This window comes from Pseudoliparis swirei, chromosome 14, assembly GCF_029220125.1.
Source record: "Pseudoliparis swirei isolate HS2019 ecotype Mariana Trench chromosome 14, NWPU_hadal_v1, whole genome shotgun sequence".
NCBI lineage: Eukaryota > Metazoa > Chordata > Actinopteri > Perciformes > Liparidae > Pseudoliparis > Pseudoliparis swirei.
Genome location: NC_079401.1, coordinates 1,668,626 through 1,684,328, shown reverse-complemented (window position 1 = coordinate 1,684,328; position 15,703 = coordinate 1,668,626). Strand labels below are relative to the sequence as shown.

The window sequence follows — 15,703 nt, the reverse complement described above, 5'->3', positions numbered from 1 at the left end:
TGCGACATGACTAGTCGTTCAAAGCACTTCATGATTATGGGGGTCAGTGCCACTGGACGATAGTCGTTGAAGCAGGACGGAGTGGATTTCTTTGGCACAGGTATGATGGTGGTTACCTTGAAGCATGATGGAACAACAGCTTGTCTCAGAGAAGTATTAAAGACATCCGTGAAGACGTCCTTAAGCTCCTCTGCGCAGTCCTTCAGCACACGACCAGGGATGTTGTCTGGACCTGTTGCCTTGTGGGTGTTGATGGACGAGAGAGTCCTCTTCACGCTGGCAGCAGACAGGCACAGAACCTGATCGTGGGAGGGGGCGGAGTCTTGTGTGGACGAGTGCTGTTCTGTGCTTCAAACCGGGCAAAGAAGCTGTTGAGGTTGTTTAGCAGAGAGATGTTGCTGTCGCAGTTCTGTGGCGTGGGTTTATAGTCTGTGATGGTCTGAATGCGCGCCGACAGGCTGCGTGTGTCTCTGCTGTCTTTAAAGTGCCGGGTTATCTTTTTTGTGTAGGAAATTTTTGCTTTCCTGATGCCGTGGGACAGGTTGGCTCTCGCTGTTTTCAGGTCCGTTTCGTCCCCAGCTCTGAAGACCCTATTTCTAGTCCTCAGCAGCCGATGGACTTCCCCTGTTAGCCACGGCTTCTGGTTAGCCCGAGTGGTGATGGTCTTTACATGGGTCACATCATCAATGCACTTGCTAATGTAAGAAGTAACAGTGTCTGTGTACTCCCCAATGTCTGTGTGGTCGTTGTATGTGGCTGCCTGTTTAAACATTCCCCAGTCTGTTGAGTCAAAGCAGTCTTGGAGAGCGCAGGAGGTGGAGGTGCTGGTGGAGGTGGTGGTGGAGGTGGTGGTGGAGCTGCTGGTGGTGGTGCTGGTGGTGGAGGTGGTGGTGGTGGAGGTGCTGGTGGAGGTGCTGGTGGTGGAGGTGGTGGAGGTGCTGGTGGTGGAGGTGGTGGAGGTGCTGGTGGTTGGAGGTGGTGGTGGAGGTGGTGGTGGAGCTGCTGGTGGTGGAGGTGGTGGTGGAGGTGGAGGTGCTGGTGGTGGAGCTGCTGGTGGAGGTGGTGGTGGTGATGGTTCACTTCTCCCACCTGCTCCCCTCTTTGAGATCTAATCGTTACATTCAGGGTTTCTTAAAGCAGGAGCACGGGGCTGACTTCTTTTTGATTCGTGTCTCCTGAAACTGAAACGTAACAAGCGAGATATTTAATTCAGGCCTCGATGTAAACGTTGACCTCCATAAAATCCCTGAAACGTGAAGCGAGTTCGTGGTTTTCCCTTTTCCTGTGCGTGAGTGAAAACAGAATATTTGAATTTATCATTGTTTAAATCCAGAGGGAAGCAACTGAGCAGACGATTGATTCGATTGTTTCAGCTCCAACAAATAGAATAAAGATCAACTATTAGGGTCCTAATGAGCTAATAAGTCATATTTTAAAGAGTCAAGTGAAGGAGCGGTTTTTTCTCCTCCTTAAATAGATTCCCAACCATTCAAAATGAATAATACGTGAAACCTTTTGTGATTTTCGGCCACAGGTTTGTGCAGAGCGTTGAGCGAGGAGCTCCACGTCCGCCTGGAGCCACTTCCACACACACACGAGCCTTTAGTTCCCCCTCGCTGCACCTGAATGCACCACCTCCTGAGGAACAGAAGCTTTCTGCCCGTTAGCGGCTTCATTTACCGGCTGCTTATTTAGACGTTAAAACAAACGTCTGCTGCGGGTGATCAGCTGCAGCCGGGGGAGACGAGTGACGGGGAACCTCACGGAGGAAGGCGAGAGGTCAAATCCAGTCTGGAGCCGCTCTGGTTTCGTGTCCTCGTAATATTTGGGGGTAATAGCGCGGCGTCTGGTTTTTGCGGTTCACCGCCATGAGCATCGGCGAGGTCATGAGGCGGGACCTGCCCTCCGGTACAGTATCAGCTGCAGGAATTTGAACCTCGCCCTCGGATTGCGAGGCCCTCGAATGCCTCGATGCAAAGAGATGCTCCTCTGGCGTCTGCAACCCGGAACTCAGTCTTTCCCCACGTACGCAGGACTGGAATGACCTCCACGCGTCGCGCTCAACGCCCCACAACTGCTTTTAATCGACTGCGCTCGATCATTTTAGTGAAAAAGACCCATCTGTGTGTGTGTGTGCGCTCCTTTATTGTCCCCTGCCTGGCTCCTCCAACAAAGCGTCCTCATTCAGCAGACGCTCCGCACAAGGAGGCGCCTGTCCGCTCTGAGCTGTGGTGTCGCTCAGTGAATCGAGCATTCAGGGCGCCGATCGGGGGTTTAAGGGCATCGCCTCTCGCCCTCTGGTCTGGAAATGTCACGCTCTGGTCTGTGCCAAAATACCAGATGCCCCACTTCCACATCTGCCCAGATGCATCCTCGGTTTGAGGAATTTGAGTTATTTGACATCTGCAAAGCACAGAGAGGAATCAGCGAGGAGAGCCGGTGACTTCCACGAAGAAGACGCTTTAATGTTCATTAACGTGATATTTAAACCACATGACGCGCGTATCGGTGCTGAGAGACGCCTCAGCTCATCTCTGGGGCTCCACACTGGTTTCCTCTTTATTATTTTGGGGCGTTTACGCTGCAATCACAGCCTCTCATTCCCACTCTGCAGGAAACAAGTAATCAGAGTTTGCAAAGTTATTTTTGCAAAGATTTTTATTCTGCACGCTCGTTCTGACTGTTTCTAATTGTTTGATAAGTCATCAGCGCAGGTCAGAAAGTGCTTCAGGTAAAAGAGATCAAAGAGTTGAATACATCGATCGGTAGTTTAAAACCTTTCATAATCACATCCGGTAGATCTGAGCACTGCTGGGTGGCCTGCTGCCCCCTGCTGGTCCATGGAAGTACTCCATGTGTTAATATCTTGGTTTTTTATTTGTTTCAGGGTTCATGCACTAAATCTATTTCAAGAGCTCAACATTTAACTTTAAAACATCTGCAATACAGGTCCTAAGAATAAAGATACCGCAAAGTTCCAGAGAGCTTTTTATTGTGTTTTGGTTGATGTGAACTTGGTGGTAGAAACATGTGCTGCCTGATCCAGGATCTGTTTCTCAGAGGGTTGAGGGAGCTTCAGGACTCGAGGGTTGGATGAGGAGACGGAAGTCTCTAAATGTACGTCAACCTTTTTAAAGTTGGTAGTCTGAGAGATTGAATGGATGGAAAAGCAACCTGAGACTCCTCCTCCTCCTCACGGTGTCCGACACATGCACTTAATCCCACGCATGGAGGTTCCTCTTCAATTAAAACCCACCACCTGAATGCAGAGGCATGTTCCTGCAGGTTTAAGAAAGTTTGAAGTGTTACTGATGCACGGAGGAAAGGTGAAGACAGCGGCCTGGCTCTGCCCTCCATCATCTCTATTGGCTCAGAACATCCCATCAAAGGAGTCCGCATGTTAAGATGACGCACTTTTTCCTCAGGGTTGCTGAAAGGCATTCTGGGAAGTTTCAGGACTCACTTAAGAGAAACGGTAGATGGGAAAAAGCAGTAAATGTAACAACCTGACGCTTTATAACGTCCCACTGGGGCGGTAATGTGCAGCTGCACTGGACTGTGTGTGTGTGTGTGTGTGTGTGTGTGTGTGAGAGTGATACTCTCAATGGAAAGCACCAGGTGCCTTCATAAACTGACATCCACTAACTCGCGGTGTGTTTACTTACCCCGCCGCGGCCCCGTGCAGGTCAGCGCTGACAGCGTCCTAGACACAGGGGGGGGGGGGGGGGGTGAGCGTGCACGTGGGTGAGCGTGCACGTGGGAGAGCGTGCACGTGGGAGAGCCTGCGGGGCGTTCATGGCCACTCATCGGATGAAGGACGATGTGATTTGTGCAGCGTGTAACTCGGGTTGCATGAATAACCTTCGACATGTCAGAAATATCATCAATTATCACACTGCTGCTGTATATCAATCTCATTGCGCAATCACACAGCAGACAGGAAGTCTAGTTTCCACACACACACACACACACGGCTGAGGCCGATGAGCTCTTTCTGGTGTGATGCTGGTTTAGATTTCGTTCTCATGTCCTGCTTTGCGTATTTCAAAGTTTCTCTCGTGCTGCGGAGGCTCATCGTTGTCAGATGTCGTCCACGTTTACAAGAAAAGTATTTATATCTTGTGGTTTTGTCTCCTTGCATGCAAACAACACCAGATAATAATAAGAAGAAGACTTAACTCTGCTTTAAGAGAGTCACGATCCACTCTGGCCCTTTGAAGGGCCCTGATCCGTCTGACCGGCGCGACTCGGACAGCTGCTCCCTGAAGCATCCAATCGGAAGCCTCGCTCCTCTCTTCCGGCGGCGGCGCTGCGACGTGCGAACGCGTTAAAACTTATTAGAGATGCCGATTCCAAAACCTCCAAATGTCATGCGGCGTGGGCGTGGGAGGTCCGAGGGCTGGAATGTGTAACAGCTGGACGGCCTGGCAGATGAGGCGAGTCATCTGGATGATGGGGCACAGGAGTAGTATATAGGGGACATGTATGCGCGTATACGTACGTGCACGCGCGCAACCTCACATGCACTCTCACGCACGCATATATATGTCCCCTTATTATGCATATTTTTATGGAAAAAAATAAAAAAATTTAAATAAAAATTTAAATATATTATTTAAAATATAAAATATGATGACAAATTAAAAATCTACAAAAGAAAATAATTCCCTATAGACAGGAGCTATTGTTTGTACCATCTAAACATTTACTAACCCCTCTCATGTGTCTTTAATAATACATAGTGTTTAGCAACGTGTTGAAATGACTAAGGGGGTGTGTCACACATGCACTAATGTAACTCTGACAGCATACAGGCACGAGCGGTAGGGGGGCGGGAAGATAAGGTATGGGGGCGTGTTTGGTGGGGAAAAAAAAAAAGGTGTGTCCTAGAGGAGTAGGGAACGATGTTATTGGGTGCATACTACTTATGAATAAGGGGGAGGGATGAAGGGAGGGATGGAGGTGTGTTCATTAAAAATGTACCTCAAGGACAGCTCAAGCATTAACAGTCTACAGTTATCTGCCTGCTAAGCACGTCGCTATACCCGTTGGAGCAGACCATTCCTTGAGAATAATTTTTCTCCAAAAAAAAAAAAAATTTAAAAAAAAAAGGTAAGTGATGTTATGTTTGATAAAATGTTGTATAATATATCTATTATAATAGGGTTGTGTACAGGATAGCGAGGGTGCCGCATGGCGTCGGTTGAATGTCCGGGGCTCAGTCTAGAACCGTTATACACCGGACCGTTAGCCCCTCCGGCTCTATATGACATAGCTCAGCCAATATATGGGTCTGGTGCTGTTGCGATCTAGTACCGTTAACCTCGTCGGTCCAGTAGTCCGATGCTATATATGGGTCACACGGGTCCCCCGACACTCCGATGCTATATGGTCACATGTGGTCCCGATGCCGTTGTATAATGTTTCGATTGTAATAGTGGCGTGTTCCGCATTGGAGGGGCGCTACAGTCTATGGTCGTTAGCCCCGGTGCTACTGTATAATAGTCTAGTGGTCTTGTTCGTGAGGGTACCGCACGGCCTGGGATGTGTGTGTGTGCCCGCTAGCTACCGTACAGATAGTCCCATGGACTACAAGGAGACACGTGGTCACTATACTGTTGTATAATATTTCGATTGTAATTCATCTTTATATAAATATATATATACAATCACTCTTTTAGTATAAAACATACACTGACGCTGTGTTTTTATTAATTAGCAGATCATGGATAATATAAATATTGGTAACACCGAAAATATGCCTCCATCAGCTGCTGTATGTTCCGGTAGTGAGTATTAAATAATTATAGTAATGATGATATGGGCTAATAGTGTTTTTGTCACGGACTATATGTATGATTTATCGTGTTTGTAGACAGGCTGAAACGTAGGCGTCCTCCTCCAGGCGTAAAGACATGCGCACCAACGCCGTTTGACTCCGCCCCACCGGTCAATGACGCTGCATCAGAACTAGATGCGGCCATAGCTGTTATTACCGGGGATGTCAGTGAGTATTTGGTTTAATTACATGATGGCTGCCTAATTATCCATACGTTAATATAGTGTGGTATGGTGCAAAAATAAAATAAAAAATAAAAAAGTGGTATTATCTTGTTTGATTTCTTCAGCTTTCAAGACACCTATGAGATCTGCCTGTGTTAAACTATTGACACATCCTGTTGTATACAGTCAGGACATCGGTGCACAGCTATCAGGTAATATATTGAACCTGTATTATTACCACCGTATATATATATATATATATATATATATATATAGAGCTGTAGATATATATGTATAGATATGTGTTTTCTCAGAGGCTGTAAAGATCCCTTTGAGACATGTGGGTGGTAAAATATTGACACATCCTGTAGCATACCGTCAGGACATTGGTGCACAGCTATCAGGTAATATATATATTGCTCCTGTATTATTACCACCGTATATATATATATATATATATATATATATGATGTAGATATGTGTTTTCTCAGAGGATTTTCAGTGCAGACCAGTCCTAGCATCAGCCATCCCCTCATCAGATGATGAACCCCTGAGCTGTGCTCAGTTGTATACACCCTCATCACCACAGCCAAAGAAGAAGAAGAAGCAGAAGAAGCTGATACATAACAGGTCTGTTATGGGTAGACATAATGACATGTCATATTTGTTTATAAACAGTATATAATATATATATATGCTATTTCACCCCCATAGGCGGCGATTCCATTATCAAGGGAGACGCAGACCATTGATAATACATGCTCTTCTGAGACACAAACACCTCGGGAGCCAACGACAAGAACAATTGCTACACAGACGAAGCGGTGTATTCAAACCGTCCCCAAGAAGGCCATTAAAAGGTGTGTTTTTTTTTTTTTTTTAATTATTTTTTCAAAAATGAAAAATGTAATAATATAAATTATTGCTGTTCCACAGAACCGTGAAAGCCTCACAGGAGCCAACACAGACGAAGCAGTTGATTCAAACCGTCCCCAAGAAGGCCATTAAAAGGTGTGTGTGTTTAATTAACTTGTTGACTTTTTTTTTTTTTATTTTTTTTTCAAAATGAAATAACTTATTGTTATTGTTCCACAGATCTGTGAAAGCCTCCATTACCCAAGTCCACACAGGCAGCAGCAGCAGCAGCAGCAGCAGCAGCAGCAGCAGCAGCTGTAACGTCAACAATACACCCTACGACTACTGCGCCGATGACATTGAGATAAATTCAGGTTTTGACGCAACGTCCCCACAGAGGGTGATACAACCTATGGTTCATACATCAACAGATCTATGTTTAGAGGCCTGTGATATACCATCCGAAGTGTTAGAGCTTTTGGCCAGCTTCTGTCCAGAGCCACTGGTTGATGGGAGGGGTGTTGTCGATAATCAGCATACAGAATTGAGAGGTTTGCTTGGGGACATACAGGTGTGCATTAGTACGCTAGACACATCACACATTGACTTGGTAGCCGACCTATCTGACCGTTACATGTCTGCGGATAAAGCGGCCGTCTTTAACACTACACTTTTAGAGGCCATCAATGCACTCGGTGTTGGTCTGTCGGCCGACATACACAGGGAGTTTAGTGTGCTAAACACATCACTCAATACCTTAGGCTCCACCCTATCTGCCCGTTACAGGGCTGAGGATCAAGCATCGGCCATCGTGAGCACTACGCTTTTAGAGGCTATCAGTGCCCTTGGGGTTGGTCTGTCTGACTACTACCGTGTCGAGAATAAAACCATTATTGATGCGGTAAATACCCTCGGTGTAACTCTCGTCAGAATTGCGCAACAGGTAGTCCTCAGAAGCAATGCCAACAACACAATCACTCGTGCTCTAATAACCACAATACACAATCATGTTTGAACAGATGTAGACTGCGGCAGTGTTATACCAGCCACCTCCACAGGGGGGAGCCACAGTTGTTGTTGTTTGTTTTTGTTGCCTCCATTTAAAAAAAAATTTAATACGCTATTACGATCTAATGTAGTTTTTTCTTTGTTTCAACTGTGTTGCTTGTTCACATAATGTCGCCACCACGTAAGGTCTATCGTTATAGCCCTCAGGACCTTACTGTTGATAGGTTAACAGATACACCTGATGATGATGATGAGCTGGCGTGCCCTATACACACACAAATAAATCCTTTGTCAGCTCTTGAGATTGAATGGAATGAATGGTTAGCGACACGACTCCCATCCACCGACCATTGTGAATAGGAGTGTCCTGGCGAGGAATGATTGACACGCTAATAAATCCTTTGACAGCTCTTGACGATGTCTTGAATGAATGGTTAGCTCGAAACGACCCCAATCCACCGACCATTGTGAATAGGAGTGTCCCTGACGAGGGAATGATTGACACTCTGATAAAGCCTTTGTCATCTCTTGAGAATGAATGGAATGAATGGTTAGCTCGAAACGAACCCAATACACCGACCATAGTGAATAGGGGTGTCCCTAATGCCTGTGTGATTGACGGGTCCTTGTGTGATGACGGTGCTGTATCCATAGATGAGCAGTTCAACATTGTCGAACCACCTCCTGATATGACACACGACACCCCACCTGATATGACACACGACTCCCCAGGGATTGATGAAGCTACAAACTCTATGTGCGTTCAAAGAGGGTCTACACCCGTACAGAATGCCTCAAACGGCACACAGGAGGGAGGGGGTGTGCTTGAGCAGCCTTCGTCATCATCAGCAACAACAACAGCGTCAGCAGGGGGGTGTGTTACAGGCAGTTTACCTATCCGTGATATACCATTGTTTAATGCTTTTGAGCTACGCCATCGTGTTGATTTTCGTGACATACGGCTTCAGGATATTGAAATGATTCCCGCCATGATTCGTGATGCTGTGGGTGGGGCTATCGACCAAGCTGTGAATACAGCTCCTAGAGGTAGTGTTTTGAATGTCGTATTGCGAGGGCCGTCGCTGGCCAGCGATGTGCAAGCCATATTACGGTCCGATGATGCATACAATGCGGTTGTTTCTTGAGCTAATATCCAGGGTATTGCAAAGCAATGATGACTCGTTATCTGACGATTCGTTGGACCTGATTGTCACAGTAGCCCGTAACAGGAGTGGAGGTGTTGGGGAACGACTAAAATTGGGAGGGGTGACCTATGACGAAATACTGTCTAAAGGACGATTTCTCTACCATGCGGGTAACCTGGACAATCAACTGTGCTTTGCCATGTGTATAGCACGTTATAAATACCCCCAGACCTCAGCTGTTGATAGACTGACCTCGCTACACGGATACATCAGGCAGCGGTTTTGATATAAACCATCCTATCACACTCACAGACGTTGGTAAATTTGAAAGACTTTTGGGTGTAAAGATCATAGTCTTTCACAACCGGGTAGGCTGTAAACGTCTCGAATGTTTTCAGACCCAAGACCTCCACACCCTCAAACAGTATGGTTATATCTACACAATAATCATTACTACCTGATCGAAAACAAGAAGGGTTTTTTTGGGGCGAGATACATTTGCGACTATTGTTATCAAACATACAGTACCATATTGTATCACAATTGCTCACAGCTATGCAATGTGTGTTTCAACATAGAGTGTCGGACCGTGGCGAGGCAAAGCTGAAATGTGGTGATTATAAACGCCTCTGTAATTCAAAATTCTGCTTGAACAGCACAAAAACCTGAAATGGTTCACAAGTATATCCCTGCAAGACCTTGAAACACTGTGACGACTGCGGGACGCTCTACAGACTGGCCAAAAAACCCCACACGTGTGCTGCACAAAAGTGTACACACTGTGGGGGACTGGAAAGTGTCAAAGAGCACAACTGTTTTATTCAACCTGTTGAGAAGAAAGTAGCACAGACAAACTATATACTGTTCGATTTGAGACCCGGTATCACGGAGGAAACATGAAGCAAACTTTGTGTGTGCTATGGAGATGTCTGGGGACCGCTTTTGTTTCACAACTTTAAAGTGTGTTGGGGCATTTGTCCGGCGTTATCGAATGCCAAAGTACAGAGCTACACATTCATAGCACACAATCGTCGGGCTTTGACAACTACATACTCCTAGAGTAGTTTGTCTAGCTAGGTATCACACCTAGTGTAACTATGAGGGAGCCGTGTCATTTTGATGTTTGATCAGGCCTATCAACAACGGTGGATTGACTCCTTTAGTTTTCTGCCCATGCGTCTGTCGCGGACTCCTGAAGCCTTAGGCTTTGTCGACCTAGCCAAAGGACATTTTCCCCATCGGTTTAACACTCGCGAACATGAAAACTATGTCGGAAAATATCCTGAACCGTCTGACTATGGGTACAATGAAATGATCGACAGTGACAAGGCCACGTTCATGATATGGTACAACTCAGTTTGTGGAGGCACGTTTGACTTCCAAGTGGAGATCGCACGGTACTGCGTCAATGACGTTGAACTATTGAGAAGGGCATGCACAACCTATCGTAGTAGTTTCATGCAATGTACAGAGTTAGACCCCTTCAGCTACACCACCCTCGCCTCCGCCTGTATGGGTGTGTTCAAGACACTGTTTCTGCCCCGCGACACTGTAGCTTTGGCGTATGATGGGGCATACACAACTCAGAACAAAACATTCTCCGACGCCTCCATTCAATGGCTCGAGTACCTGTCGCTGTCAAACAACTGTGACATCAAACACGCCCTCAATCATGGCGAGCAAGCATTTGACCCCTTCTACGTTGATGGTTATAATGCTGAGGAGCGGATGTGCTACGAGTTTGCAGGGTGTTTCTATCATGGATGTGTCAAATGTCACGTACAGGGGGACGTGAACCCTGTTACCAAGGTCACCTATGGTAGAATGTACAATGCCTTTAAGGACAAAGTGCAGAGCCTGCAAAGACACCATGGTGTACGTGTCACGGTGATTTGGGAGTGCGGTGGGCATCCTTAAAACGTCACAATGCCTCCGTGAAGGCATTCATGGCCACGTATAAAAAGCCTGGCGGCTAAACCCCGAGGCGCTCTTTGGAGGCCGAACAAATGCCATGAAACTGTACCACAAGGTCAGTGCTGAAAATGACGAGAAAATCAGATACTACGACTTTACAAGTCTGTATCCCATGGTACAGAGTACCAAGCCTTATCCTGTAGGACACCCTATGATTATCTTCAAGAACTTTGATTCTATAGATAACTATTTTGGGTTTGTAAAATGTGTGGTACTCCCCAAGAGGCTTGTTCCACCCTGTCCTCCCCACAGATGTCATGGAAAACTCATGTTCCCTTGTGCAGGACATGTGCCGAGGATTTGAACCAGTCTACAGCATGTACACACAGTGATGTAGAGACAACTCTCTGGCGTATGGGTATCATTGGAGCTCAGAAGGCCCTTGAAAAGGATACCTGATAGTACACATTGATGAAGTGTGGCACTTCCCACCAAGACAGACACCCTGTTTAGGGGATATGTAAACACGTTTCTCAAGTGCAAGCAGGAGGCATCGGGGTATCCTGGTCACGTCAAGACCGATGTTGAAAAAGCAAAATACGTGGCGGACTATTTTGAGAAAGAGGGCATTCAGCTCGATCCAGCCAAAATATGTGTCAATAAAGCCATGAGGAGTTGTAACAAGCTTCTTCTCAACTCTTTATGGGGACGTTTCAGCATGAGAAACAACATGCCGTCCTGTGAACTGATCACCGATCCGACACGATTCACCCAACTGATGTTCAGCGACCAGTTTGACGTCCGTCAGTTCTGTTTCATATCGGACGATGTGGCGTTGGTGCAGTGGCGACATGCCGACAGTCGGGGTTCTCGCATTAAAGATGTAAATGTCTTTATAGGTGCTATGACAACAGCCCATGCTAGACTGATGCTGTACGATGTGTTAGACACCCTACAGGAGAGAGTGTTGTACTGTGACACAGACAGCATTGTGTTCACATCGGGGGCTGGCGACCTTGTACCACCGCTGGGGCCCTATCTCGGAGATCTAACCGATGAACTCAACAGTGGTGACGTGTGTGGCTCCCCTGAGGAGGATTACATCACAGAGTTTGTCTCGGGGGGTCCCAAGTGTTATGCATACACAACGAAACAGGGCAAGACCACTGTGAAATGCAAAGGCGTGTCTTTGACGGCACAAAACGCTGCGGTTGTCACACCGGCTTCTTTAATAGGTATGGTACACGCTTTTGTAGCCAATCAGCAAGCTCCAGCTCCACCCCTAATGACTGCCACTGACACCATCAAGCGGGATAAGAGGCACTTTCATCTGCGAAATGAGACAGTTTTCAAGAAAGTGCGAGTTGTATACAACAAGCGGAGAGTAATCCGGATTACACCACGCTCCCCTATGGCTACTGATATAACCCTGGGTTTTGACGCTCGTTTTCAACATCCCTTCAGTCTGGTAGTCAGCGGTCCTTCAAACTGTGGAAAGACATTTTTTGTCAAGGATATTATTGCCAACGCAGATAGGGTTATTTCGCAGCGTTTTGACAATGTGGTATACATATATTCGTGTTGGCAGCCTCTCCGACCAGTTACTGAAGATCGCAAGATCACTTTTGTAAGCGGATTACCCGAATCTCTGTGTGATGATGACTTGTTACCCGTAACCCAAAACAATCTACTAATCATAGGCGATGTAATGAATGATGCCTGTAACAGCCTAGAAGTTCAAAATGTTTTACTAAATATGTACATCACAGAAACCTAAGCTGTATATATTTAGTGCAAAATGTATTCATTCAGGGAAAGGCTAGTCGTACTATTAGTTTAAACACAAACTACCTCATTTTGTTTAAGAATCCTAGGGATAAATGTCAGATTATGTTACTGGCACGACAAATGTTTCCTGGTAACACGCAACATTTTTAGAGTCATTTAATGATCGACACATCTACCCTTTGGTTGTTTACTCATAGACTATAAAGCCATGACACGGAACACTTAAGACTCAGAACATCTGTGTTGTCAGACCACCCGTGGTGTACATGGCTAAGAAGCACAAGAGATAATGTCTCTGCGTATGCAAAGGAATATTGCTCTGTTAGAGTTGATATATAAATCGTCTCCTAAGGTGCGGAGAGTCATTGTGTGTAATGCGGAGCTGATTTTGTCAAGTCTCTGTGTGAGATTGCACTAAATGTTTTGAGCGGTAATATCCCTTGACTGACAAGCAGTACAAACTCTTAAAGAAGAAGAAGAAGCTTATTAGACTGGTGGCATCAAAGAAGGGTTCACTCACTAGTAAGAAGAAGAAACTCAATCAGACAGGTGGTTTTTTATTCTCTCTGTTGGGGGCGGCTATTCCTTTTATAATTAATCTTATCAGAGGTGGTCAGTGAGTGCAAAGTAGATGGATCATACGCAGAAAATGTTTCTGGTGCCGCAGCAACAATTGGACGCTCTAAAGCACACTATGCCTGACCAGCGACAAGGATCTATAAGACAGTCTGTGGAAAACGACCTTGATAGAACCATGAGCGAGGTGTTAGAAAAACCGGACACGGACGTATATGAAAAAGCTAAAAATATGCGGGTATTTTACAAAGATACTTGAATTTTGTGAGACAAGGTGAGCGAGAAGAGCGTCTTGACTCTGTCGCTGCCGCCTGGAGAGAATCATGCTGGTGCTAACCCCACAGCATCAAAAGAGGAATCGGTACTTACGACATGGTGCCTAAAAGGATCTTGTTCTGGGAGTGTTATAAAACATTTGCCTAAAAAGCAAAAACATGCTGAATGTATTCTGGATCGTTAAACAGCTCAAGCGATGTGTCGTGGAGCGAGAGGGAGCTTATCATGAATAAACAAATTATTCATGGATCACACCTGCATGATTTGGTGAGAGGTGTCACAGCTACCCATAACGTCTTAGACAGCTCTAGACCAAAGGGATGGGCTGTTTTTAAAAACACTCGCCGATTTAAATGTACCATTGTCGGCTATACCCAATCCTGTGGTCCGCCATGATTGTAGCCAAAAATAAGATGAATGACCCAAATAACTTTAGTACAGATGAGGACACAGCACATACATCCCATAAACGTAGTGTTGATGAATATGACACCTTTTAAGACCCCAAGACCTCAAAGGGTAGATCACGCCGACCTGTTAAGCCTTGGGTGACTTTTTAAGCTTTTTACCAGTGTATAACAACTTGTACCTGTCTTTTTATAATATATATATATGCATGTATGTATGTGTGTGTATATCCATGAGTGTATGTATTGCTCTATTTTTATTTTGACCGATCTACCTCGTTGTTTTATTACATGTATTAATTGTTTTTGTTTTAACTACTCTACCTCATTGTTTTATCATTACCCGTATTAATTGTACATATCATATACTCTGAATAAAGGCTAAGCAATAACTGGGTGTCACATGTTTTATTTATAAAGTATCTGATAATACATTACATATACTCTGAATAAAAGGCTAAGCAATAACAGGGTGTCACATGTTTTATTTATAATGTATCTGATAATACATTACATGATGTTCTGAACACTGCACACAGGAAAATAATCGCCACAACAATCTGTAGAGTGTCTTTTGTTAACGAAACGAGTAACACCGCATCATTAATAAACAAATTGTTACCGTAAAGGGCCAACACTTTAGAATAAGACCAGCCTTTTGTATATGACACAGAAAAACACACAATGCTGCCCACAAGTAGTGGCTAGATGGTTCTGCACCTGTTTTCTCGAATAAGATATGTGCTCACATGTTTCATTGAGGAACTCTTTTATTTCTCTGGGGAACCCCACATAGTCGGGGGCATGCCCAAAGCTATCGAAAAAGTAACCGTGTTTGTGTTTTGTGATATAAATTGCCAACCAATGCTCTCCAGGTTTGTCAGGCGTGGGTGTTTACAATCATCATTGCCGGGTACGTGTATAATTCTGCCTGAGGTAATTGATCACAGGCCAGGACCCCCACAAAACGTGTTCCATTAATCATGCATTTTCTGACTATACTAGTCAACTCTATGGTATTCATCGTATTTCAACAGGTACCCCTCAATATGCATCCATCAATACCTGGCGCTGGTTTGATATCTCAAGTACAGAGTCAAACACTGAATAACATATCAACGTCACTGTTCTAGGCAGAGGTACACGGAATCGAGCCTCCAGGCGAGCGTTGCCTGTTCTAATCAGAGACACATTCCCCGAACATCCTTCATCAGGCTCCAGATTAATGCAGAACATTGAGTAACCATTCCCAAAATCACGGCGGGTGACGGCCAGCGGTCTGTCCTTTAAATGCCTCCTGTAGTTTGAATCATGTGGTAATATTCTCTAGTGTAGAGACCGTATTGGAATGAGGGCTGGAATGGTCTTGATGGGTGTGACTGTCCGTCTGCAGAGATGCTCAAATACTCTAAATCATAGTGTTCAAAATTAAAAGGGTTTCTTGCGTAGCTACCTGTGTATCCTTCATTGTCCACAAAGCATAATACCATGAATTTAGGGAGTTGACCCATGTATAAATTCTCCTGATTGCATACTCTTGTCCCCGCTGGTATGGAAAAAGTTTTTAAAGCGACTCTGTCAAGAGCATATTTAGCATTTGTGTGCTGTAGGGCGCGGCTATGAGCCAATCTGACAGGAGGTGCCACAGTAACCTTTTTCACAAAAATACTGGCTGATACAATCTTAACTCTGTACAGCGTATCCGCTGCTGTCATTAGGGCAAATGCATCT

The 15,703-nt window shown here is 45.3% G+C and overlaps 1 protein-coding gene and 1 long non-coding RNA gene across 5 annotated transcripts in view; both read left to right on the top strand.

Annotated features, from left to right (window-relative positions):
* Positions 1-15,703, top strand: part of LOC130204337 (collagen alpha-1(XVIII) chain-like) — a 42,911-nt gene that overhangs the window by 3,957 nt on the left and 23,251 nt on the right. The window lies entirely within an intron of this gene.
* On the top strand, positions 5,446-6,627 carry LOC130204340 (uncharacterized). 4 transcript variants are annotated; one of them, XR_008833629.1, is made up of 4 exons: positions 5,446-6,007; positions 6,129-6,215; positions 6,375-6,407; positions 6,495-6,627. It is a non-coding gene; the product is annotated as an uncharacterized LOC130204340 (long non-coding RNA). The 4 variants fall into 4 exon arrangements; XR_008833627.1 differs by having other exon boundaries at positions 6,479-6,627; XR_008833626.1 differs by having other exon boundaries at positions 6,318-6,407.